This window comes from Rousettus aegyptiacus, unplaced genomic scaffold (assembly GCF_014176215.1).
Source record: "Rousettus aegyptiacus isolate mRouAeg1 unplaced genomic scaffold, mRouAeg1.p scaffold_m13_p_8, whole genome shotgun sequence".
Lineage (NCBI taxonomy): Eukaryota > Metazoa > Chordata > Mammalia > Chiroptera > Pteropodidae > Rousettus > Rousettus aegyptiacus.
Genome location: NW_023416311.1, coordinates 102,803,760 through 102,829,621, shown reverse-complemented (window position 1 = coordinate 102,829,621; position 25,862 = coordinate 102,803,760). Strand labels below are relative to the sequence as shown.

At 35.1% G+C, this 25,862-nt stretch overlaps 1 long non-coding RNA gene and 2 pseudogenes across 2 annotated transcripts; 1 reads left to right on the top strand and 2 right to left on the bottom strand.

Moving 5' to 3' along the window:
- Positions 1-1,744: 1,744 nt before the first annotated feature.
- Positions 1,745-1,863, bottom strand: LOC118607268 (annotated as a pseudogene).
- Positions 1,864-6,130: 4,267 nt separating this feature from the next.
- LOC118607364 lies at positions 6,131-6,249 on the bottom strand (annotated as a pseudogene).
- On the top strand, positions 6,185-16,659 carry LOC107501005. 2 transcript variants are annotated; one of them, XR_001594657.2, is made up of 3 exons: positions 6,185-6,821; positions 13,794-13,901; positions 14,235-16,659. It is a non-coding gene; the product is annotated as an uncharacterized LOC107501005 (long non-coding RNA). The 2 variants fall into 2 exon arrangements; XR_001594654.2 differs by lacking the exon at positions 6,185-6,821 and having other exon boundaries at positions 12,280-13,901.
- The last annotated feature ends 9,203 nt before the right edge of the window (positions 16,660-25,862 follow it).

The following is a 25,862-nucleotide window of genomic DNA, read 5'->3' as shown; positions in this document are numbered from 1 at the left end:
GCAGGAATTAATTCTACCGATACCTTGATCTCAGACTTCTAGCCTCTAGAACTGTGTGACAATAAATTTCTGTTCTTTTAGCCACCGGTCTGTGATCCTTTTAAAATAGTAGGAAGCAGTCACATACTATTAAACATTGTATGATTATAATTCACCCCTGTGATTATTTAATTCATATGTTATTCTGCATATACAAACAAAAGTTTTTTAAGAGCAGGAGTTGTATCTATTTTATTCATGATTGTATTCTTTTGTCTACCATAATGCATGGCACAGAATAGATCATAAAAATGATTAATTAAATAAAAGTCCTGTTTCTTAACAAAGATTCACTACTATAACAATTAGAAGAATTTTATATATAATTTATCTATCAGATCTTTTGGTTGCAAATTCAAGAGGATGTAGGATTTCTTCCACAAATTCATCCTTGAGGAGGAGAAAGTAAGAAAACCTGTTAGTTGAGTGGGACGCATGCATCTGATGGGTAGGGGTCCTTTATTTTTACATAGGCTAAATTTACTCATTTTTGGCCATCACAACAGAATATGTGCAAAAGTCTGAGATAGTAATGTGTGGAATGTGATGACAGCGCCATATGGGGAATTGTGTGGTATCTAAAGGAATCGCTGTGTTTTAATGTTTAATTTAAGAAGATTTGATTTTTTGACAGTAAGAGTTGGAGATTAAAAAATAGAACTAAAAGGATAAATATGGAATAGAACTGTGATAATAAAAAAATTTCGTTGTATGATAACACGTTATTTTCTATATTTATATATAATTCTTTCACATAAATCAGTATTTCATCCATCTCATTCACTTAATCTGAATTAAAAATATATATTGTCATTTTACCTATGAGGAATATGTCCCATTTTTCTCTATTTCGCAGTGTTTATTTGGAGTGATTGTTTTACCATTGAGTTTATTTTAAAGGTACTCTTGGTTAGCTATTTTAATCTTATATAAATCTGATATCTAAATCATTACATAATAGAGTTTGGCCATAGATTGATTTATATAAATTAGAACATATGGATTAGCATAAGGAGTTATGCAAGTCAGAGTTTATTCCAGAGGAGCATATGTCATTTCAGTGTTTGGTATCACTAACATTAGATAGATAAAATAAATTTGATTACAAAATATTTTTTTCTAAATACATATCATGCTTTGAAACAGAATATTTTATTCATAAGTATATTTAACATACATTTTGGTGCTATTTAAGTGTGATTTTCCACCCATCATGCCAGCATATTTATGTAATCATGACATTATTTGGTAAAAAGTCATTTAAGCAATTTCTATAATAACATTTCAATTTTTCATTAATATATGATTTCAAATATGGGAATGCAATTAAATTCAATTTTATACATTAAGAAAAAGAATGAGAAGATGGTTCTAGTAACAAACACACAAACACCAACATAGACCAACCTCTCCCCGCCCCCCGCCACACATACACACTAGTTCTTATAAAATCATTGAATCAAATTAAAATGCTTTGGAAGCTAATTTTCCTGAGTTTAATTAACTAACATTTTTGAGTTTACAAAACAACCCTTTAGGGACTTGAATTTATGGAAATTAAAGTGATTTCCAATTCTCTACAAAAATTTACTTTTATTTATTTTATTTTATTATTATTATTATTTTTTAGGCCAGGCAACCCTTGGTTGACCTCATAGATTGTAAGGACCTTGTCAGCTTACAATCCTTTAATTTTTATATTTTATACCTACAGCACCCGGTCTTTCTAGGTGGTCTCCCATCCAAGTACTAACCAGGTCCAACCCTGCTTAGCTTCCGAGGTCAGATGGGATTGGATTTGTTCAGGGTAGCATGGCCATAGACTAAGAAAATTTAAAAAAACGTAAGCAAAGTTTTGGACTTCATAAAATCTTGCCTAAAATATATATAATTTCAATACACATGAAACTAACACATGGAGTTTATTTTCTTAATAGTTCTAAGTGATCGGTTAAGTATTTAATAGGAGATGCTTCAAAATAGAAAATCTTTAAAAAATAAATGTTCATACTCCTAAGTATTAGTAGGTATTTTCTCTTATATCATTTTAAGAACCAGTATGACAAAATAAAACATTGTGTTCAGAAATGTTATTCTGGTATTTTAAAAAGGTGAAGACTGGAAAGATGCACATTTAGTTAGGAACTAATTTAACCAGTTTTGATCATGGGATTAAAATATAAAACCCCCAGGGAAAATTAGCAAAAAAAGTGAAAAGTCTCCTCCATAGCCTCAAAGGGTCCATTTTTATCTGTATTATCCTAGAGCCAGAGAAAAATAGTCCATCTGAATCATGTTGGTCTTCAAAACAAAGACAACATGCAAAGAAAATGAAATCAGATTATTCTCTGAATTGTCTTTTAATTAACCTTGACCCATTTAAGTTGAAAACTCAGAACTGGCCACAGATTTCATGGAAAGGCCTGGGTAGTGCTAAATAAATTGGAACTTTTCTATATTTTTAATACAGAATCTGTTAATTATACAACGTCATTTAAAAGATGTCATAAGAATCATTGTGCTGAATTAAAACAAATTAATGCCTTTAAAGGTGAAAATATGCTAGAATTAGAAGGGCGGGAATGGAACAATCATGTCATTAGATGAACATTGTGTAAGCGTGACATAAAATTTTAATCATTTCAAGTTTCAACTTTGCAAAAGTGTAAATAAAACATAATTCTAATAATAAATGAACATTTTGGAATTTTGATATCCCCATACTAGAATTTTATTTGTAAAAGTTTAAATTTTTTTCACTTGTATCCTTTAAATATTTATTTCTCAATTTTATACCAGCAATTTGTCAAAATTAGTTCCAGAACTAACGAATTTTCTGAAATTGTCTTTTATTTTATTTTTACTTTGAGAAGGTAAATCTGAATTCTTTTATTTAAAAAAGTTTATTGTAGATACTAAATAAGAAATATTGTTAACAATCATATATTTTATCTCATTTATATATTTGTCAAAATGCATTAAGTTTACATTAAAGAAAATAACATAGAGAGGAGTTTTTAATGTTTTCCTTTTTATCCTAAGTGTTGGAATGTAACCGTGGCACACTGAAAAAAAGGTATATACATCAAAATATTTTCATGGCCAGTCATCACATAACTAACATTAAGATATTAAAATATTGTCATCTCCTCATGATGGCCAGATTTATACTGCACAATCATTTGACTTCAAGAAGAAATTTTTGTTTTCTCAGTAAAAATATTAGACAAAATTGATTCTAAACAATAAACACTAATAGTGGCAAAGAAATAATAGCAGATCAGCATATAACTACATATATCTATTTTGTATGTTTAAATTCAAATTCATAGTATTCACTTTCTTTGTAGAATACTTGCTCAGGTTTCTGCTGTTTTTGAGCCCTTTTCACAGTGTGAATAATTGTTCTGGGGAATTTGGTTTGCCGTTACTGTAAGCAGTGGATGTGATTGGCCAAACATGAGGACAAAATGTAAATCAAAGTGACTATTGAAATGGACAAATGATATGTAGACAAGAAAAGGGAAGCATCTTGACTCAGAAAGTGAACACCAATGTTTCAGTAGCTTGAAAGCTTTAGCTCTTTAAAACGCTTCAGTCAAATTAGCTTAGTTAGGAGAAAGCTTCTTTGGCACAACTTCTATCAGATATTCCTCTATTTAGAGCAATATTCCTGAATAATGACCTTGCGTATCAATTCATCCATTTGGAATATTAGTTGGTCAACAATTTCGGTACCTGTTATAATACGCTTTGCCTTGTTCCTTTCCCCCTCCAAAACACTCTTACTAAATTATTGGAAAATTGACTAATTATGATCAGTTTTGATAATTATTACCAATTTTGTTTCTCTTAGGGATATTTGAATTTTACAGAAGTAAAAACTTACACACTAATAGTAATTTGTTGATGTTAGTCTAGTGGATTTTTTTTTTTTTTTTGTAACAATATTCTTAGCATTACAGGTGAGATGGAGATATGCATTTGGAACTGTTTATGAAGAAATGGTAACAGATTACCCTTGGGTATGTTTTATTTTCTACTCTTTATGTCCTCATTTATGTGACTGAGCACATGGCTGGGAAGAGTTAGGAGTCAGGTTGTAGAACAGTTACCGTGTAAAGATAACAGGCCCCTGCTTCAATTAAAGACCTTGGCCTTGTAAGACATCTACAGCAACAAATCTGATGAACTTAGACACTAATTGGGCCATAGATATGAATGAGAATGCGTGGCTAAGGAATAAATCTTACAGCGTCTGCCATGCATAGTGTATACTCAGTACACAATTGCATACATGAATGAAGAAATGAAATAATACAGATTAGTGACTTTTCGATTTCAAAATATTTCTGAACTGTTAGCATTGCTAGTAACTGGAAACTCGGCACAAATGTCATTCAGAATTCACGTTAAACTTTAGAATCTAAAGTGAAGAGAAGCAGAAAAGATGTGCTGAGTGGCGTGGTGGGCGAAGTTTGGAGGCTGGGCTAGGGGCAAGTGTACTTGCTATTTGAAATGTGAACTTGACTATTTTGCCGTCCATTCTTCTGCGACTCATCCCTCTTCTACTCGTCGTTAGAGCTCACCTGCATTACTATTTAGACAGTATCTAATTGCTGGATACTGGCTTCCAGCTCAAGGGAACGTGTGACTCATTTAGGGATGTGTTGTTCTTCAGAGGAAGAGAGATCCTCAAACCTTAGAAGACAAAATGATTGACAGTACCGTTCCTGCAGTGACATCTGCATATAAGGGAGAAATAAGTTATGTGCATTGGTTTAGAAATCTAAGTACAATTTATGGTACTGGTTTCCCTGAGAAAATGTGGTCTGAGGTTCAATTAGCGTCAAGGTATTTTTGGAACTTGACACATCGGTGAGATGAAGATAATGATTTAGAATTCAGATTCAAATAGAAATTAATTAGCACAAATATCTGAAACTTTTATATAGCCTAGATAAAATCACTTTACTCACTTTCTTTCATTAGTATAAATTTAAATTATAATAAACAATAATTAAACATTTTTACTAAATCAAATTTTATCTTTAATTAATTGAAGGAAGTAATTTTTTGAAAATATAGCTAAGAAAAGTCCTTGGCTTTGCTTTATGTAAGCTTTTAGATAGTCTATTAGTATGATTGTCTTTAAAGATATAAAAATAACAATTAGAGTTTGCAAGTTAATCAGTATAGGACATTTTTAAATTCTCTCCAAGCTCCAAAACATTTATAACTCCCCAATGTTCTGATTTACTAAACAGTGATTTAGGACAGTGCACTGAATACTTCAGACTTATGCAGATTTAGAAAACTCCCTGCAAAAAAAAAAAAAAAAAATACAAAACTGTGGTGAAACCAAATTCCAAAGGTGAGCTCTAATCAGCCACTTCTCCTCTAGTGGGAAACAAACATGTTAATTCCTTCCTAACACTGAAGTTGTTAGTTCTATCCTTACCGGAGTCTCATTGAAGACCCTAAACTGTGTTAGAAAAACAGGCTGGAAGGTCAATAAAATGAGTAATTCTATAAAGCTATGCGAACATATTTTTATTTTTCCTGAATAAAATAATAAGTCATAACATTAGGTGAATTTCAATATTATTTTATATATTATCGAATAATATTAATAGGAGGTATGCTACCAATTTTTAATTTATGTTCCCTTGGTCAACAGAAACTTTCAGAATCTCTTCCAATTTATAAATGTGTGTGTGTGCTCGATAATATACATAGTGAAAATTTATTTTTCCTTATATTAACATATGGAACATTTCTGATTTTTTGGCTCGAAATACCCATTTCATCCATTCAACGATCTCAGACTGAACAGAATAATTTGGATGCTTGAGATGAAAACACATACTCACAAACACATGTATGCACAAACACACACTCATCCTTGTGTGCACGCCTATTGGATAACCTTTAAACTTAGCAAAGATGGGGTGTTTTACTTTCTCTCTCTCTCTCTCTTTCTTTAACTTTCTTTTTTTTCTTTTTTCTTTTTAGGTGAGACAACCCTTGGTTGACCTCACAGATTGCAAAGAACTTGTCAGTTTACAATCCTTTATTTTTTTATTTTTTACGGCTATGGCACCTGGTCTTCCTAGGTGGTCTCCCATCCAAGTACGAACCAAGCCTGGCCCTGCTTAGCTTTCGAAATCAGATGGGATCGGGCTTGTTCAGGGCGACATGGCCATAGACTCAAACATGGGGTGTTTTTCAATTCCACCCATAGATAGATATTTTCCTGCGAAAGCTTTATTTCGAAGCTTGTGCCATCATGCCTTGTTGCACACTTTCCGGCTTTCTCCTTTTTAACAGAGCAAAGAGTGTAATTCTAAGACTAATGTTTACTTTTTTATACCTACATTTCAAGCAATTTCTGAGCAGCGGCCACCACTAAAGCTACTAGGTGGGCCTGCCACACTGCTGCACAAGGACACAGCCAGCCCAACTGGAAAAGGACAGCTCATCATTCATGGCACAGAGGACAGCACGGGCTTTATGTGTGCTTCGCTTCTCCTTGTCCTCATGTCCACAGAGTGGTGGCATGGGGCAGGCCCAAGGGCATGCTGCATACACAGTGAATCCTCGCTACACCTGAAGAACACTAATGTCAAGAAAGCCCTGATCTTATAAAGAGACTGCTAGTACATCTTCCTGTTCTTCCCTCGGAGACACTATTTCTTCATTATCCTGGAATGTGTGAGGATATGAGAAGGAGTCTCTAGCTTTATAACCTTGGAATTTAAATAAATCTGCCTTCTACCCAGGTATAGCTTTGCAAACGTCCTTGACTATAGTTGTCACTGACCTTTGTTCAAAAGATGTGCAGAAATGGCAGATCCCTGGAGAATTTACTCCCAGCCAATGTTATCTTTTTTCTTATCTATAATTCCTTTGCGGAAAACTTCTGTTTAGCATTTTGCATCTTTTCTTTATGTATTACACAACCAAAATGTTATTATTTTCCTAATTATCCTCCAAGGCAGCTATTTTCCTGTGCTTTACTAGATAGAAATAACTATATTCTGGCATTTGAGGAAAAAGGGTTTTGCAATTAAGGAGGCATAGAAAAAAACAGTATTTTTTTCTTGATCAAAACAAGACAATCTGGGTAGGGCATTTGACTTCACAAATAGAGATAAATTTGGAACCATGCTTGCCACTTTGGAAAATGCTAATATAATAATGGCTAAAGAAGTATAGGTAGTTATGTAATCTTAAAGGAGAAATGAGGGGGAAAAACCATATTCTTATGTGAAATTAACAAATACTAAACTACTAAGCACGAAATCAGACTTTCTTACCTCTGTAGCCCCTGAAATCAATCTCAGGTTAAGTCAAACCACTGCTGAGTGTGCTTTTTGATTAAATATTCTCCTCTATGGCCAGAAGTCTCAAGATAATGTGGCAGCCAACACAACACCGGGGTGGAAGCTGGCACTTCGTGTGTTTAGCTCATAGCACTCACATATCCGTTGGCAGAGTTTAGGAAAGTTCTTTGGATGAGTGAGTTCTCAAAAACATCTGGCAAAAAACCTGGTCTTATCAGTGATTCTTTTGCCTTAAAGATTCTTGAGAATTTTCACAAATGCCTAACTTTGTTTACTGATAGATAGCTATACGGAAACTCAGCATTAATATTTTGTAGAGGAACAAAAAGTCAGGATGTGTTCCTTGTTTCAAATCTGGCCAGGCAGTTGAGCAAAGGGTCTTAGTAAGTTCTTCTCAGTTTTGGAAACTTGTGTAATCTCAAAGCTAGATTTTTGGCTCGATTGAGGAAAAATTTTTGCTGTTCCATTAAGTGATCAGTGACCAGTGCGGTATTCTGGTTCTGTCAGGGGAAGGGGTCATGCATGATGACCTAGCTCGTGCTTCCTTTTCTAATAGCAATGGGGTTGCAATGCACCTCTGCCGAAGGAGTAATTCCAGGAGGACTTTGGTGGGAGTGCCAGATGATGAACTGGTTTTTGTGATGAAGGTCCTAGTCTCTCTGAATGCTTGGAGCTTTATGTAAGGCCAAATGTCAAGCCAGAATAATTGTAGAGATTAGTCTTCCTGGCTCAGCAATGGCCCCCAAAGGTATAGAGATAAGAGCTCATATCTATGTGACTTTGGGGAAACTGTTCTCTGTTTTGTCATCCTTAAATTGGGGGCATAATAACACTCATCTTTACAAAGTTAAGCAATGAGAAGATTAAATGAGGTCACAAATGAGAAGTATAGTTTGTAAATATGTAATATGGTAGTATATAGTAAGTATAATTAAGAGGTCAGTTCGATCTTCCATAAAGTTTGTATATTACATTGAAACATAAAGCCCTAATTAGAATTTTCGTGTTTGAATTACACAGTTACACTGTTATGTATTCCTAAAAGAACAGTACAGTTAGGCATTACTAAAGAATATTACGGTTATCAAAATACAAGGTCATGAACCCACGTTCTTAAAAACAACTGCATTAAGAATCTGTAAAATATGTTGGAATCATTCAGTTTATAGGGATATGGAAGCGCCGATGTTAGGAAGCACTGATGTTAACTCAGGGAAAGAATATTTTCTTTAAAACCATTGCCATGTGGCCAGCTTAAGAAAACTGTGTTTTTGTAACAGGTAACATATTCAGACTAAAATAAGTTTTGTAAAACCATGTTCTGTTAGGTACTGGTCCTCAATTTTGCTTATTCTGGACACTGTAATCTTAATTTCAGGTTAGGGAAGTTCCACCTATTCTAAAGCAATACAGGAACATGATGGATTTAAATTGCTTACATATAACTCAATAGTAACACTATATGCAGTGTACTTGATTATCAGAAATATACATGCGATCGATAGGACACACATTACCATATCACAGTGCAGATACAAACATCTCTCTCTGATTTTAAAAACTGAACCCGGCAGAGGCCATTTTTCAGGTTAAGACGCAGTCTGGCATCTTCCTAGAGAAATTCCCTCCCTGCCTGAGTCGTGCGGGTACCACAAAGACTTCCCAGTTCCACTGAAAGACAAACTGGAGCGTTCAGTCAGCGCACAGGGAGACCAGGAGTTTTCCTGTTCGTGCTCTTCTTGCTGCTGTAGCAAGTCTCTCCGTGCGGTCCGGAGTGGGGACGACCTGTGCAGGCCAGCATGGACCCTGCCTGCCTGGCGAGTGGAGAGGCTCTTGTTTAGACTTTGCCCGTCAGGTTTATTGGTTAAGACTCACATGTTCAGACATTGTTCCCAGGCCATGGTTTCTTAGCCAGGTTGGCCTGTCCAGCTTGGGCTTCCAGCCATCGCCGCTCATTTTCCCAGAGCCAGCCTCGGCGTAAGACTTGAGTCGTCAGCTCTGACCTCTTTTCCCTCGTGCCAAAGTCCCCTTTGGGGGCCTTTGATGTCCTTTTCTGCCGTTGCGGATGGGGCAATCTCAGTCTATCAGAGGGAGTTCTCGTTTTTCAATGACATGTTATTAAATCTTGGTTTTCATTCAGAAGCAGTAATGAAACTCTCAGCTCTTTACAAAAACCGAATTTTCCATTTATAAATCTGATTTTCTAAAGCATAAATTAAAGATATTTCTCTTGGATATTTTTATCTGTTGGATTCCATTAAGAAGATTTTGAGAGACCAGTGGGGGGAAGAGGGATATAAGTTCATAAGGGGCAATTTCTCCGAAATATCTAAAATATAAAAAAAGCCGCAATCTCTTTAATCATTAGTGATGTGCTTTCCTACGGGTAGAAAGAGAAAAGACCATGTTTTAAAATGAGAGAAGCCCTGGAAATCTCATCTAAGGAACTGGAAATAACTTGTCAGTACTTTTTTTCTTTTATGCTCCGAATTCATTTTTAGTAACAGTGGAAGCAATTTGAAATGAAATACAAGACTTAAAGCAAACGAAACGGAAATGAATGCCAGCAGTAAATGGCAAGAAGTACAGTTCAGTGGGTTCTTCAGAAATCTTGTCTCTTGGCACCAAATGCTGAAAGTTTCTTATTTTTGTTTTCGAAATTCTACAATCATGGAGCTATATCCATTGTTATTAAAATCAATTCCATTATAATATATCCATTTGTTCTCTTAATAGCACAAGTTTCACCTCAAACAGACCTGAACTCAGATCAAATCCCTTAAATTTCTGAGATATTTTCTTTATTCTTAGATGTAAAGTAAATATATATATATATATTTATATTGTACTTATGAGAATTAAAGATAAAGTATCTTATATTGAACTTTTCCTACACAGTAGGTACTAAACACATGACAACAACTATGATTATTATATCTTATATTAACATAATAATCATTTGTTTTAATCTTTGAGGTATTTGTTGTTTGTAACACTTTTACAGTAAATGGTCTTAAATGATGGAATTTTTAAGTTCAAGTGTACAAAGTGTTACAAAACAAAGATATTTGACAATAATATTGTTGTAATCACAATGGAGAATTCAGTGGGCAATAAATAAAAAGGTCTTAGAGGGTGAATTAAAGTGGAATCACTTTGGGAGTCAGATATTATAATGAAGCGTTTATAATAAAGAGTGTTTCGTAGAGAAATGTTGAGGGAGACAGAGTTTGCTAGGGAAATGCCCATGATTAGGAAGGACTTTGGTGTTTGTCCTCTAATTTCTTCCAGATCTCTCTTGGCTGCTTTCTCCACCATTCCTTGTGTCTTTTTCTTATAGTTAAATCTAAATGTTTTTTTTTTTTTCTTCAATTCTGTCCTTGGTCAATTGTGCTTCTATCTAATGGTTTCCATTGAATCTCCCCAGTTGGGTGTTTTGACAACAATTTAACAAATATTTATTTGACACCTCCTGTATAACCAACATTTTTCAGAGTCCTAGGAATATATACACAAATAAAACTTGGTTCCTGATCTCAAAGAAATTGACATATTTAGAGAGGCATCAAGGAAATAAATAATCTTACCATAATAATATAATTTCATGTAACATAAAACCTTAAGGTGACACAGATTGGGGGAGGAAAATCTAGAAAATGTTTCCTAGAGGAAGGTGAAGCTGTGCTCAGTTTTTATGAATGAAAAGTTTACAAGAAGAGCAAGTGTCCAGCTGAAGTTCCTGGAATAAGGAACAGTATGAACAAAATTACATTGGCAGGTGTGTGGTTGATGCGTGTGGGAAACTGAAAATAATTTGTAAAGTGCAGGGTTGGGAGTAACAAAAGTTAAAACTAGAGAGATGCACCGATGCCAGATGAGGAGAATCCTGTGTCAAAGGCTAAAGTGCTTTGATTTCATCTCCAAGACAACGGGAAGGAAGCTCTCGGAAGGTCAGGGTAAGTGATTAATGACATTCCCCTTAGAGTTCATAAGTACAGAATGGCAGCAACTTGAATATAAACTCTGACCTATATGAAAGACACTGAGCATTCAGAAAGACCTTTAAAATATAGAGAGAAATATTCAAAGTCTGGATTAAATAAATGTATCACATGTGTCTCATCCTAGAGAGAAGAGCCTATGGCAAATGATGATACCAGGGTGTAAATAACAAGGAAAGCAAGGGTAAGACAGGGAAAGAGGGAGAACAAAAATCAGGGTCTGACAACAAACTGGTCACTGTTTGGTATTAAATCAAGCTGACAACTGGATCTTGTGGAAGTGTCTTGTGAACTACGTCAGAGGACAGTCTACCCAGAAGGATAAAGAGAGAAGATTTATTCTTCAACTACTGTGTCCCTTGCATGCTTTCATTTCACATTGGAAGTCCCCAAGCCTGTCTGTACAGTGCTACATCTGAAATTCCTCAGGGAAGTGCTTGGGCAGGAAGTGAGGCACATGTGGGCTGCTGGCGTGAGGTAATGCACTTCTGGGTTAAGCTTACACAGAGGTAGTCAGAACTCATACAGACTGGATCCCTTCTCTTGTGGCTTGCTTGAAGTGGTTCTGGTCCACAACCCTGGAGGCTGAGGCCGAGAAGAATCTATGGACTCTGATACAGGCACCCTGTGGTCGATGGGGATGGGACAATCATAGTGAAGTAGAGATGGGTAGGAGCCTATTCACTATCAACGGTTCAGTGGATGTATTTGTGTAATGGAAAGTGAGACTGGCGTTTTAATTAGATCTCTGAGATTTGTAAGATCAGCTGAGCTCTTTCACATTGGCTAAACGATGGTAAGATATCTAACAAGGGTAATGATGATTGAATCATGTTGATATTTCATCAATTGTTTTAATGCAAGAAAAACAACTCTCATAAGTAGAGATTGACTTGACTAAACATGATCTAGATTATATAGCCCTTCTTCTAACATCAGATAAACCCTCTGTGTTCATAGACGCAGAATAGTTTGAAAGAAGTAAACAATTGTGTTTCCTTAGGGAAGGACCCTATAACATAACAAGAATATCCAGGAAAATGTCTCGTTAGTCTTTCTGTAAGACCTGTGGTCATTTGCATAGGTGATGGGTAGTGGTGGTGAACAGAAAACACCCAGGCTTTCCAGAAGTGGTTGATGTTGGCATTGGAATAATGCTAATTTCTTAGGGCTCAGAACATCAGGAGATCAATGTAGTTTTGACTGGTGTCCAAACTAAAGAAAGTCAGCTGGGGCCCTGAGTATACTCATGGTCATCTTCCCAGGTACATAACATTGGGGTAACATCCTTCACCCCAAGAAGAATATCCATATGATCAAAATTTCAATTAGTCTCGTATGAATTCTCTAAACTCTCTTTTCTCATCTGTTCTCTCATCTAGAAACCTGAGCCACATGAATCCTTACTATTGTCATGGATGAACCCAGCCACCTACATTTTCCGGGTCTGTATCCATGAAACAGACCACCTAATTAGAGAAAACACACATACTCATGCACACGTCATCAAACCGATGTCAATATAAATTAGGCTTTAATTCTAATTTCTTTAGATGGTTGGCTTACACATTACTCACAGCAATAACTTCAAATATTTTCTGCTCTTCTCAAAGATTTTTGCCTGTTTCAACCTTGACATTCTGGGAAGAGAGCCTTGCCTCAATCTTAAATGACTAAATAAAAGTTATCAGATAAGAATTCTCTCAATTTTCCACCAAAAACGTGCAAGTCATAGTTTGTCTATACTCATACTTTTCCTTTTCTGTTGCAATGCAGGAAGTGTCCTTCCTCTTCTTCCCCTCTCTCCATATCTATGTTGGTTCTTTTTCTCTGCATAATCCTGACTAATACACATAGTAATCTGCATATCATCATGTAGGAAGTATTAAGTAAGGGCGTTGATATGGAATATAGTGCTTCGAGAAAAACAGCGGCCTGACAAGAGAAATGGATTGAGAATAGAATCATGTAGACAATTGTAATGTTTAAATGATGAATAATATAACAGTAGGGCATGAAAGAATCTGAGAAGAATTGATCAGGGAGGTGCGGAGAGTATCACAGGAGTGACCTGAGCAGTCTGATAGATCAGAGAGTATTAGTGCAAAGGGAATGGTGTGCAGTGTTAAACATAGCAGATAGCAATGAAATGTGGTCTAGTGATTTGACAATTAGAAAAATCCTTGGCTATCTTAGCACAAGTAGAATTAAAGACTAGAACCTTGTTTTCAGTCTGGAAAAGAATTAATAGAGAAATGAGAAACCAAAGACTTTTCTTTGCAGATTTGAAATGAAAAGGGATAAAGATAAGGAAGTAGCTAAAGGAAAACTCAGGTCCAAAAGAAAAGTATTTACAATTTCTTTTTCTTTTTCTGTTTTGTTTCATTTTGTTTTGTTTTACTTTAAGTCTAAGATACCCGTATTACATTTTAAAGTTCCAAAAATGTCTCTGAAAAGAGAAGAAATAGTGTTTGCATGGAGAGGAAGGATGCCAGTTCTCCAGCAGATGATCCAGGTGAGACAAGAACACCTGTTCTGGTGCTGATCTTGCATAAGAGGGAACACACAAGCACCCCAGAAATGGAACAAAGCCTGGAAGTGTGGGCCAGGTATAAAGATGCAGGCATGGGAGATAAAATAGTGAGATCAGTCATAGAAATAGATCTTCAAATGAGAAAGACCTGGTAAGTATTAGTATAGGGGAATTCAGAGAGTAGCAAATTTTTTCATCGTTGCTTAGTAGACCGAATTGATTAAAGACAAGAAAGCAATTAATTATAGTGAAAGGTCAGATAGAAGATTAAAATCTGAATTAATGACAATCCTTGGGTTTTCCTTTTTTCTGCAGAGTACTTGGTGGCCTAATCCAGAAGTAGAGTCATTGTTGTGTGTTAACCATGGTTGGAACAACAACAACAACAACAACAACAACAACAACAACAACAACAAAACACCCGCAAGTTAGAAGAGTTTCTTTAGAGGAAGAAATGGAAGTAAACGTCAGTAGAGTAGAGTGGGATGAGGTGACGTCAAAAGGGAGTAGCTGGTAGAGGAGAGAAAGAGGAAGAATAAACCTAAAAAATCTCTCTCTCTCATCTTTGAATCCAAACCGTGCTTTGAAGGCAGGCATTTTCCCTTCCGTGGCTTATAGAATCATCCAAACATCCACTCCTGGTCCTGGCTAATTGACTCAGAGGATTATTCCAGGTGGCTACGATTCTCACCATCTGCTTCGAACGCTCTCTCCAGTCTGGTCTCCCAGATTCCTCTGCCACTGGCATCATTACTTGGAAGCGTTCCCTCTGCCTAGCCCCAACAGATTGATTACCTATTTGGACAATCACCATAACATGTGCTGCTTCTCAAATTACCCTGATGGCGACTGTGACTGGCAGTGACTGGTGGCACACCTTTTGACATAGCTTCCAGGACACTGACTCTGCTCCCTTAAGAGGGTGGTATTGAGAATTCATGACATGTTCTTATGTTAAGCAAATTTTGTGTCTAAATTTCTCATGATAACTTAGACATAATTAAAACATTGGTAAAAAATGTTAATACCTAGGACCACATAAGGATAAAGTGTAAAGGCTAGAGGATATAAACGTTAAGCATTTATGATGTTTGGTAATCAATGCAGTTATATGGTGATATGAAAATGTAGCTCCTTTTAGAAGATAACTTTCTGATGTTTAATCTCCCATATTTTAGAAAAAATAGGCTATTTTCCTGAGTTCTTCTATTTATTGAGTCGTTATTATGCCTTCTGTAATGTAGGAGTATGCCTGGTTAAAATCGTCATTATTTTGGAGATCTACTGGTTTTGGGGTAAATTCGAAAGTAGGAAACACTTAAGCTTTGACCGTTGGAGTTCCTTAGAGGGCCGGGTTGCAGATCTGGTTCTGCCTAATTTTTAGGGAAAAATAATTGTTTTGTATTATCAGATTTTTCATCCAGTACAGAAATTCAATGAGCATGCTAGTATTTTATATCACTGTGTAATTCATACTAGGGATACCATTCTTCATTTATCACAGATGTTTGGATAACCTTTACTTTATGATGGAAGCCGTACAGCACTTAGAGTCAGAAACCTCTGGAATTCATTCCCTCCTCTGTCAATAATTTGTGCTGTCACCTTGCGAAATTATGACATTTTCAGACCTTTAATTTCTACCTCTGTAAATTTGGTCCATTGCTCTCATTCTTAAAGTAAACATAGTCCTTTACATTAAGATACAGCCTAGTATTATAAAATTGACTTTATTTTAGTTTCACAACAATGTTAAATATACAGACATTTTGCATAGTAATATTTTTCCCTGTAGCTTTTCTTCAATGATGTTTTAGCAAAGGGAAACTTTTACTAGAATAGTTACATACATGCCAACAGTTCTGTTTGAAAGTGTTTTCTGGCCTTTGTTTTATGTGTAAAAGTGATGAAAATTCTATATGTTGCCAGTATGCAGTATAAGCAAATGGCAGAACAAACTCTAGTTCAAGCTATCATCATGTATGTAAAAACAAATGAAGATTTAATGTATCAGAAATTCTTAAACTATATTCTTTCAAATTCCATTCACACATGGCTATTGCCTCATATGTGAGATCATCATTCACTATGTCACCACTGTTCTTGCAATCTATTTGAAAACAACTTGATTGAACTATTTATTTCCATTTCATCAATATCATTAGAGAAATGATACCCACAAAAAGAGTCGCTCAACTTTTGCAGAATTATTCCCATCAGTTAAAATGCTTGCATATTTATTTTTGGAAATATATTTTATTATTAAATAGAATAGTACAATTTCTCTTCAAATTGCTTTACCCAAGATAAAAATTTTCTGATAAAACACAGGTCATTACTATGTTCATCTGAGTAGCAAGCAAAGTTCATTTAAGTATTCTGATATGTTTGCTTTTCCAGCTAAGCTGAAGGTAGACCTTTCTTAAAAAATCATCACATAAATTATGTCTTTGGTTACAACTCAACAACAATAACAACAACAAAAACAAACAACCCAATTAACAACCATGCAAAAGATAGGAATACAGCTATTTTCTCAAAAGATGTACAACTGTTCCAAAACACATGAAAAAAAGCTCAATATCATAAGTCACAAGGGAAACATAAATTAAAACTGCAGTGTGATGCCATTCACATCTACTGGATGGCTAAAATTAATGACACAAAAAGCAAATGTTGGCAAGGATGTGAAAAAGTTGGAATCCTTATATACTGCTAATAAATTTTAAAAATGATGCAGCCACTTTGAAAAGTGTTCTGGCTGTTCTTCAAAATACTAAATATGAAATTACCCACATGACCTAGCAATCCTACTCCTAGGTATCTACTCAAGAGCAATGAAACATATGTCCACACAGAAACGTGGACATTAATGATCGTACTGGCATTATTCATAGAGACCAAAAGGTGGGAACAACTAAAATATCCACCAACTGATACAGTGAACAAACAGAACATGGTATAACTATGGAATATTATTCAACAATGAAAAGGAATGAGGTACTGATGTATATTACAACATGGATGATAACTGAAAAACATTATGTTAAGTACAAGAAACTGGTCACATTGTAAATTATATAAATGTTTAATTATTATGCTGTACACTTGAAACTAATATAAAATAAAATTTAAAAAAGAAGCTGGTCACAAAAGACTAAATATAATCCCTTTTATATAAATAGTGCAAGTAAATCGGTAGAGATAGAAAGTAGATTAGTGAAGGGAAGGATGTGTTATTACTAATGGCTATTAAATGTCTTTGGGAGGGTAGTACAATATTCTCAAATTAGATAGTGGTAATGTCTGAACAACTGAGAACATGCCAAACAGCACGAAGATGTACATTGTAAAAGGGTGCATTTTATGTTTGCAAGTTGTATTTCATAAACAGCAATTGACAAGAATGAAAGCAAAGGAATTTATTTTATTTTTATTAATTTTTTTAATGCCTACAGCACCTGGTCTTCCTAGGTGGCCTCCCATCCAAGTATTAACCAGGCCTGACCCAACTTAGCTTCTGAGGTCAGAACGAGGCACATTTTGGGTGGCAGAGCCATAGGAACAAAGGAATTTAAATCATGGTTCATGACTCTGAGGGAGAATCGTCGTCAATGATGAGGTAGACTCTCAGAATTCACGGGTAACTTGGAATTTCTATGGTTGCATGATGAGAAGAAATTTGAAATCATTCTGTATATTGTTTTGAGTATCATGGGAAGACAGAGGGCGATTTTCAGAAGGAAGAGAGGTTGAACGAAAACTGACAATTTTCAACTTTGCAAGTGACAGTAAAATAAAAATTTCTAACATAACTGATTGTTTTTTCCCAGGAGAGATGGAAAAAATGTGAATATTTGCCAAACAAGGTAAAAGAAACTAAACTAGAATGCCCCTTAGTATCATTGAGTGGAGCGGAGTGCGCACAAGTAGAATGGCCTGTCCCTTCTTCCTGCCTTCCTGTCAAAAGGAGTGGAGACCCTTTCTATATCCAGCCTTCGTTATCTAGCCATGAAACAGACATCTGATATTCGTCTGTATCTGTGGGTGTCGGGGCTGAAGTAGAGCTAATACTATCTATGGACCACACTTTGGTGTGCATGCGAGCATTAATATTTTGAAGAAATGGATTCAGAGTACAGTTTTAGGAAATAGTACTAGTCCCCAAATCCTCCCCAGATCCTCACCCTTGTGTAATGTGCATTATATTGGGAGAGGTATCATGTAAATAAACAAGCAAATTAATAAAGAATAAATTCATAATAAAAACAGTCTATCAAACTGTCTTAAAGCATTTCAAGTAATACATTGTGGAAAATAAAAATATTGGTTTAACACACCTTCTAGAACAAATGACTAAATTTATCTCAGTGTTAAAAGTTCGTCTACCCTTTGTCGTGCATCCATGGACTCTGACGTTATTATTATTGTGGAATGGAGGGAGGAGGGGAGAAGGTAAATAGCTGGTAGATGGAGTAGATGAAGACAATTTCTCGTACATCAATAAGTGTCTCCTTATGGCTCTCTACCTAAGTAAAGTGTTTTCTAAATCCAGGGTCCCCAACCCCCAGGCCAAGGACTGGTACCAGGCCCGTGGTCTGTTAGGAACTGGGCTACATAGAAGGAGGGGAGCAGTGGGCGAGGGAGTGAAGGTTCATCTGTATTCGCGGCTGCTCCCCAGCGCTAGCATCACCGCCTCAGCTCCGCCTCAGATCATCAGGCATTAATTAGATTCTAACAGGAAGACAGGTCCCTGGTGCCAAAAAAGTTGGGGACTGCTGCTCTAAATCGATCTGGAAATAAATTTCTCTGGTTTCCAAGAAGTAGAGCAGAGAAGGCAAAATTCCTAGTCTGCACAAAAAGATTCTCTTGTTGTTCACCCAGCATTTCCTTTTCCAGGATATCAAGCAATGAAGCAGAGTTTTAAATTTCTTGACTAGACAAACCTACAAATTAGAATACAGTTAATTTAAGAATGTGATTAAATTATTTTAATAAACTTCTGATAATTCTAGGACAAAAATCTCTGTACAATTTATATAAATTTTTTTCTGGTGAAAAGAAATAGTAGGATTCATGAATCATGTTACTTATATAAGGCTAGCTTTTTTCCTAACTTGCAGGGTTTTTGTTAAAAAAAAAAATTTCTTTCGTTAAATCATCCAGGCCTTTGGATTTAAATAAAAACTAAACGGTGTAAGTGTTTTACTGCCAGCACAATAATAGCATATGCCTGATGTCTTCTGGTTCCAAGCTCATTTGCTGCTGTTATAATTCCATATTTCCCAGTATAACCTCGAGTGAACAAAAATGGAAATAAGTTGTTTAGGATATTCAGTAGTGACATGAAATCACATTTTATCCATTATCCTTGATTAACTCTATGTAAAGTATTCAGGCAGAGGTCTTAAAAAGCCTTGTTTAGAACTGCAGCTGACCTTTCTAGGGAAGGAAAGGAAATAATTTCCTTTTGGGTCATCAATCAATGAATAAGCAGTTGGGTTCCAATTGGAAAGCTGCTAGTGCATCGTCAAATAGAAGTGGTTATTAACCAGTCTCTGAACAGAATATGTTATTTCCATTACTTTTCTCACTCCTGATGAGCAGATAAATGGACAGAAAAAAATAAATTGACCAAAATAGAGCTGAAGATGATGTATTTGCAAGCCACCAAGGTGTCAATAAAATTCCTAACAACTTCCATCGTGTCTGAACACGGTAGGGTAAAACCAAGTCAAAGGAACAAAGATGTCTTATGTGTGATAACATGGCACAGTTCAGACTCATTTTGTATTCAGGAAAACTAAGCACAATAGAAACAGAAGACATAGACCCTAGCCTCAAGTTGCTCATAGCTGTGAAAACAGAGAAAGAAAGAGTAAGATTAGGCACAGTAACCAAAGCAAAGCCAGGGCGTTCTGAGATATGTTATTTAGCAAGGAAACTAGTGTGTGATTTTAGGGCCAGGAAGACTTCCTGCACTGAGTTTTAAAAAATACATAAGGGATGAATAAATGAATAAGAAGGAAATAGTATTCTATGTAGAAGGAAGAGAAAGGCAAAAAAGGCAAAAAAAAAAAAAAAAGATTGAAAAAGCAAGGCAGGAATGTTTAACATGGCTGGTGTGTAAGGTTTGGATGGTTATGAAGTAAAAGACAAGTAGAGAGGAAAATAATGAAGAACAGAAAGGTTTGCAAAATGAATTCTCGAAATGACAGGAGTCCTACCATTTAAATCGCCAGGTAAGGAATGTGAAGGGGTACTGACTCTGTAGCTGTGGGGGAAAGAAGATGAAAAAGTTTTTGACAAATCGTCTCTTTTACCTAGGACTACGGTCGCCAGCCAGGGACAATTTTGCCTCCTCAATTGTATTTGGCAATATTTGGAGACATTTTTGGTTGTCTTGACTAGCCGGGGTGCTGCTACTGCCATTGAGTGGACAGAGGCCAGAGACACTGCTAAACATCCTATAATACATAGCATAGCGCCCCCCTTCACCTCCATAAAGAAAATATTTTTGTAGCCCCAAATAGCCAATAGTGCCCGAGTGAAGAACGCTGCTTTAGGAAGCAGTAGGCTATGTTACTTGTAGATTTAGGGTTTCGAGGATTAGGTATAAATTTCAAGAGAGTTAACGAAATTTGGAATAACCACTGAACAGAATGGTAGAAATGCTTAAGATGGCTGAGGGATGGGAAGGTGTGGCCAAAAATCTAGCGTGTCTAAAGCTAATGGACAAAATTGAGCAAAATTACAGAAACAATAAGTGAGAAGTTTTGTGCCATGACTATAGAACGGCGGAACCAAGTTCCTCTCTGGGAGAGAGGGTGATGTCACGTAAGGGAGAGGATGAAGCTGAGGCCTGTCTCTCCTGGCTCGCTTGCCACTTAGACCTATCATTTCAGCCTCCAGGTAAAGAATGTGAAGCGATAATCTGCCTTCTACCACTCGTAATCCGCCTTCTACCACCTCTTTCTAAGGAAACTGTTTTTGCACGGGCTGCTAATAACTGTTTTACCCCTTAATTCAAGAGACAGTCTTCAGTGCTTACTTTCCTTGATACCTACACTGTTGGCCAATTGATTCTTGAAACAAACTCTCATCTTGGCTTTTGTGCTGTCCAAACTTCATGGTTTTCTAGTTACTATTTTTCAGTCTCCTTCCTGGCTTCTATTTCTGAATTAGATTATTATGGTTTTTTTTTTTTTTAATCTATTTTGTTTTTTACTTTTTAAAAGTCTCTGTCTTAGACCCTCCTCTCATCCAACAACTATTTCCATCTCAGTGTTTCACAAGCAACTCAAATCCCATACATTCAAATTGAACTTTCACTGAGAAATACCTTTTTTTTTTTTTTTTGGTATTTCTTGGCACCAAATCACCAAACGATGTCAGCATAAAATAGAAATAGCTGTATTAGTTAAGATGATGACTGTGACAGAAAACCTAAATGGATGTTTGTTTGCACATCCTGAATTTTATTCTGTCATATGCAAAGGACAGATGTCAGCATTTCCGGACTTATATGACAGTTTCATGTATTTTTAGAAATGATTTTCTTCCATATTATTTCTCTGCTACCCTTATGTTGTTCTCCTGGTTATCTCTGTCACAGATAGCTGGCGAAACTTCCAACAACATATTGTGATACTGGCCTTCAGAAAAAAAAACAAAAAAGAGAAAGAAGAGTACACCTGCTTAATTCATGGGTGCTTCTATTGAGTTATACCATCCCTGCTTACAGCTCGTTGCCATAACTCAGTCACATGCCCACAACAAGTTTCTAAGGAAGCTGGTTAATGCAGCTGGTTTTCTAGGTAACCATGAGCCAGCTGAACAGATGGCCCGAGTGTCATAGAATGAACACTGGGATGCTGGCGGTCCCTGCTATGCAGTCAGAGAGCTAGAAACCTGGGCACGAATCCATTTTCTTCTCCCAGTATTACTTCTCATGTCCACTCAATCCCACATACATTGATTCCAGCTTTCGAATCATCAAATATCTTTATTTTTATTTTTCTATCCTTGCTATAATAGCCCCTTAACCAGTTTCTCTGTCTGTAAACTTGGATCCGATACATCTATTTACAATATTGGAGATAGATTATAAAAACGACAACAAAAAAGCCAACTCCAAAAATTTAATAAGTTACTCTGCCTTAACAAATTACCATTAATGGCAGAATAATGCGTAAATTTATTAATGTTGTTAACTTTATGTCTTCTATAATACTCTTGCTTCTTCATATAAAGAAACTTTGTTTATTAAATGGTAGACCATGATTTGTTAGAAGCCTAAGACTTTCTTAAGATTTCATTGTATTTTCAGAAGAAAATTTCTCAGGACCAACTCTATCTAGCTCAATGCTTCTGCTTTCTGGTAGTAGTTCATCCTAAGAAGAGATGTTGTTCCTGTTTGGTGTTGGGTCTAGAGCCATACATAGAACTCAGCTATTTTGCTTGAATGACAGATAAAAAGTAATTAATTACCAAATGTTGACTGTGTGGTCCATAAATGAACTATTTGATGATGCAAAGCAGATTAGTGCCATAGCAATATAAATAGCTTTAAAACAAAAGATGAGGCATCCTTAACTCTACAACTCATTTTAGCTGTTTCATGATATTATTAATCATTCTCCTTTCTCTTTTCTAATTTGCCTTTTACATTGGTTATTTCTTTATTCTGTGAATTCTGGTATATTTCTACTGCAGTTTCATTTAATCTCTTTTATGGTCATGTGTATGAATGCTCCCTTTCATAAGATGCTTTTTTTTATCTTAAAAAAGTATTTTTAATATCTCTGAAGCTATTGATAATTTTTTCGAAAGGATTTTCTTCCCTGAATTGTCTCTGTTTCCTCTTTGTCTTCCGACCCTTAGTATTTTTGTCATAGATCTTCGACACTAAGAGGCTTTTCTTGGATAATTTGTCAGATTTGGTCTCTATCTTATGCTAAAATACTTTCCTCCGATAGTTTGTTATGTTTAGTTTTCTACTTATTTTCAGAAGTGAGAGACTACAAAGATACTCAGAAACTACCTTACATATTATGTCGATATGTATGTCTTTAAAAAATGGTACCATTTCTCTATCCTCGTTAAACCCTATAAAGCATCCATAAAATATTTAATGCAGTTAACAGCTATGATTTTTATGATTTCAATAAAAATAGCAAATTGTTTTATATTCTTAAATTGCTATCACATTTGTTAGTTATATAAAGTCTCACATCCATTGCCATATTTTAAAAATAGCTTTAAAAAATGAAAACAGGATGAAGAACTTTAAGAACTTTTTTTGCCATTCATGTTTTTCTTTTCTAAAAACCATTTGGCATCTTGTACCTATAAAAGATGGAAAATATGTAATGAGTAAAGAATAAGCAGCAACATTTTATGAGAAACAGAGGGGAAAAAAAGCAAAATTTCCAAATGCAATGCTTAACTTCTTTGAAGCGACATATTCTAAATTTCAAAACATAGGGTTTTCCATCAGCCTATTTTCCATGGTTACTCCTTTTGTATAATTGGTCCATTCCCAGTGCTTTATTGCTTCCATAGTGGTTAGAAGCTAATCGCCCGTCTCTATCAGAGACCTTATTTTAAAGAATTGTAGTTACTTACAATGATGGGGAGAAAATACCTTTGTCTTTGCATTTCGGAAAAAAATATTTTCAAAGGCATTGAAAATTAATTCTGAAATAGCTTTAAAAAGCTCTGAAATTTTTAGAAACCATTGCCTATTTTAAAAAAATCAACAGTATTATTGTACAATAGTCTTCAATCTGAACAGTTTAAGTGGCTATTCATTGTATTAAGTAAAATTGAAATGGATTACTGATATTTTTATAAAGGCTGAGTCAAGTATAACAATATATGAATAATATATATACACACACATGATATTTTACTTATATTATACACATATATAATGCATGTCTAATGTATACACACATTATATCACATACTATATATATATATATATATATATATATATATACACACACACACATATGTTATTTATGTATGGTATATATATCTTTTCCAGGAGTCAGACAAGGTTCATTTTATGAGTAATAAATTTCAAACACTGGATTCTATAATCTCTGAGATAGTCCTATTTCTGTAATTAGATTTTAGATAGCCTTGATTCATATGAAATTTATCTTCTTTCATATTAAATTTAATTTTTATTCTTCCTTATTTCTATCAGTGTCTACCTCATTCTTTGATTCTTTGGCTTGTCCAGTCTCTGTCTCTTTCTTTTTAAATCTCCTTTTCTATTGTGAACATTGTCATCCAAACTCTCATTTCTTCATCCCTGGGAAGTAAACTCTGCCCTGGATTTCTTGCATCCTGCACACCTCCAGCGGTTCAGTCATACTTAAATACACTATTTGCCACTGTGCCTCAATTGCTTGAAGCTCCTTTTTTTAACCAAGACAAGGTCAGAATTTCTCAGACCAGTTTTTAGTGCCATCCATAATTTCTCAATCAAGGGCTAATTCTTATTACTCTCCAACAAGGATTTTTTGCTCTAATAAAGTTTGTCTTTTAGGTGTTTAGAGATACATTATCCATTTATCTGGCTCCATTCACTTATCATTCCTCTGTTTGATATATTCAAACTTAAAAATAATATAAGTGGTACAAAAATCAAGAATGCCATTTGAAAACCAATTATTATAAATCAGTTTTTTTAAAAAATAAATAAATTGACTTGTGTGCTTATTTTTCTAAACTCACAAAAAGAAAACTTTCTGAAACATTCTTTACTCTTTTCTTTCTTTTCTCTTTGCTTTTTCTCTTCCTTCCTTCTTTCCTTTTTAGTAACTCTATTATTTAGAACAACTTATTTCTCCACCTTGTGGCTGGCAGGCTTTAACACTTAATCTTCCTCCTACCTCCCACAATGCCTCAGGTTTTAAGAAAAGTCATAAGCACATAATAAGATCACAATAAATACTTGTTTATGTTCTAACTAAATAGAAAACAAAACCTCAAGTACTAATTGTACAGAAGAAAATCAATTCCTACTATTAGAAATACTTAGTTATCTGCAAGGAACTATGAAATGAAAAGATAGAGAATAAAGCATTAATGATAATGAAAATAATAATAACTATATGGAACTAACTGAACGGCAGTCACTGTTCTAAATTCTTTACATATTTAACACATTTAATTCTCATGACAACCTTAAGAAATATATACCATTATCTCTTTTGTATATAGAAGGAAGCTGAGGCACAGATTTTAATTTTCTAATGAAAGAAATGACAGATGAATTAATATTTCTTATAAGAAAAAATGTCCAAGAAGTGGTGGAAGTAGCAAATGAAACTGAGAAAGTGGACATCCTTTTAATAAATAGCCACAAATATACATTAGTTGATTTTCTAAGATACATTCTTAAAACTTTTAAGGAATTATTCATGGAAATTATAAATTTTATGACTCAACAATTCCTAACATTTATAGAATTCTTGTCACATCAGGTGTTTCTCTAAGTTCTTTCCATATAAAATCTCACTTGATCATTTTGTGCCTACCTCTGTGTCAGTCAGGGTAGGAGAGTGTACGCTGTATTAACAGATAGATGGAACAGTTCAAGGAAAGCATTTTGTATTTCTGCTCCACTTTTCTGGGGACTTGGTCAGACATTATGGCAGAGAGACAGAGCTTCTGTGAACCTTGTGCTGTTCCTCTCATTCTTCAATTTGAACTTGATATTCTTGCCAATTCTATGCTTATTTCCTTGGTCAGAAAAGGTGACGTGATCATGATAGAGTTCAACAGGTTGGGGACATATAGTTAGTTTTTCTACAGGGAGAGGGACCAAGAAGGGAGGCATTGATTTAGGGTTACTAGAAATGCAATCTACCGCACCCTCTTCCTCTACATGAGGAAGTTTGGGCACTACAATGTTAAATAATGTGT